A 2500-nucleotide genomic window follows, 5' to 3' on the forward strand; every position below is an offset into this window, starting at 1 on the left:
CAGGGGATGGCATAGTATTTTGGTTGCATGTGCAGGAATGTTGCTGTGGTCCCTACTTTGTATCTGAAGGAGATGGATGGTCACCACTATGCCATGGGGGTACATGGGTGTCTCTATTTGTGAGACATTTATGGGGGATGAGCTAGTGCTGAACTAATGCATCATGAGTGGAATGCCCAGTTGAGTCTTCTCACAGTAGAGACAGAAAAATGTCAGCCATAGCTACATATGTGTCTATGACTGGGGTGGAGATCACAGTCCTGTTTTTAAAGCATTGCCTAAAGTCCATAAGGACCTGAGAGATCCTCCACTCTGATCCATAGTTTCTAGAAGGGGTTGGGCCACTGAGTTTTGTTCAGTCTGGGTTGAATCCAAACTTAAAGAAGTGGTCTAAAGATCCATAATACTCAGAGACACAGCTGATTTTTTAATTAAGTTGTTTGAATTTTTAGAAGTGTTTGAAAGCAATGAACAGGTTTTAATGGTTACAATGGATGTTAGGAATTTATTCACAATGATACCTAATACGTATGGGTTGCAGGCTATTAAAAAGGTGTTAAGACTGAATAATCATTTCAGTGACAAAGTCATTTTTCAGATTGTCTGTTTACTGGAGTTAGTTTTGAATAATAATATTTTTATGTTTGGACCATATTATTATTGGCAGAGACAGAGGGTGGCGATGGGCACCCCCTGTGCAAATTCCTATACCAATTTGGTCCCGGCCCATTGGGAAGATGAGGTTTTAATTAAGGGGGAGCATGTGTAGAAACAGTCTATCATCTTTATGGTTGTTTGGTTGACAATATTTTTCTTTTATGGAAAGGTACTGAATTTGTCCAATACCTTGAATCATCCTCATATTTCCTTAGGTTTACCATGAATAATTCAACCACATAGATAGATTTTTTTGAATGTGGGATTGGAGTATACATCATCTGGTTTTAAGATCAAAGTTTTTTAGAAAGACTGTTGGAAAATTGTCATGCTTGCAAAGGATAGCATGCATCCGGGGTATGTTACAAATAATATTATTAAAGGATGTGCACTCAGGCTGTCCAGACTGCACACAGATGAATCAGAGTTCCAGAATGAGATGATAAGATTTTCATCTAGACTTAAATCCAGGGGCTATAAAGCCATAGAGCAAGGGATTTATGATGTGTCCCAGCAAAGACAGTTAAAGGGAGTGCCCTGGTTCTCCTCACAAGGGGTACAAAATAAGAAGACAGGTAAGATGCAAGGCAGAGGACAACAGGGTGATTCCATTACTAAAAGTAAGGTTCATTTATGCATGACTTTTGGTAGCAATAATAAACAAATACGTGATATGATAAGGAGGAATTGGAAGATCTTGAAAACTGATGATGGGCTGAGAGATTTAGTGGGCAATGTTCCAAGGTTTGTTTATAAGAAGAATCAAAATTTAAAGAAAATCTTGTGTGATAGGGACCCATTCAAAAGTGATAAAAGCCTAACTTTTTAAAGCAAAGAACATACCCATGCCATAAATGTAAAGCATGTACTTTGATAAGTAAGGAACAAACCTTTATACATCCTGTTATAGGCAAGGCATATTGCACTAATCTTCTAGCTAGTTGTGGTACTGAAAACATTGTTTATTTGGCTAAATGCCTGTCTTGCATGTCTTTCTATGTGGGAAAGACTAATTGTAGGCTTAAAGACAGAATTTTTAAACATCTGTCAGATATTAGGTTAAAACGTATACATGATGCCTTATTTCAACACATAAATGAGAAGGATGGACATCATTTTTCTAACCCCAGAGGTGGAGACATTAAAAGCTATACTGAATTTTGTGAAGTAAAATGGAAAACAGAATTGGGGGCAGATAGGCTCCCTGGTATAAATGATTTAGTACCGTTAAAGCCTGTTTTGAGTAAGCATAGACCATCTAATTTATTTTTTTAATTGATTTTAATGCGTTGATTGGCTATTTGTCTGTATTTAATTTGGACTGGTAAAGTGTTTTTTTGTCTGATGAAGGGTTTTCCTGAAAGCACTTACTAATTAGTAATAAAGTGCTCGTTTATTAGTCTGGTGGTCTGCGTTGCTATTTTTTACATATACTTTCATTACTTGCTATCATAGATCTTTAGTTCCTGACTAGTTGGTGATTTTTATTTGTCTTTTGGAAGTAGACCAGAATGGTGTGCTAGGCAATGTTCTACTAGTATGGCATTTCCCACTACTCACTTAGGGATTCTCAAAAGACACTGGAGCAGTCCTGACCAGTATGACTGTCACATCCTGTCCATCACTGGACATTAGTGTTCATTCTGTGTCACCACTAAGGGATAGCAAGAGTCCCTCAGTGTCTGTGGGCAGCCACTGTGTTGGTGGTCTGTCACACAGTTGTTGACCAGTTCCCAACTATGTTCTGAGCTTTGATTGTGGTATAAAGGATTATGCTGGTGATTCTGTGATACAACTGCACCAATGTCCATTTGTCACCACCCAGTTCATTGATGTCCTACAC

Source organism: Protopterus annectens, chromosome 6.part0 (assembly GCF_019279795.1).
Source record: "Protopterus annectens isolate FY-2018-M chromosome 6.part0, PAN1.0, whole genome shotgun sequence".
NCBI classification, from domain to species: domain Eukaryota; kingdom Metazoa; phylum Chordata; order Ceratodontiformes; family Protopteridae; genus Protopterus; species Protopterus annectens.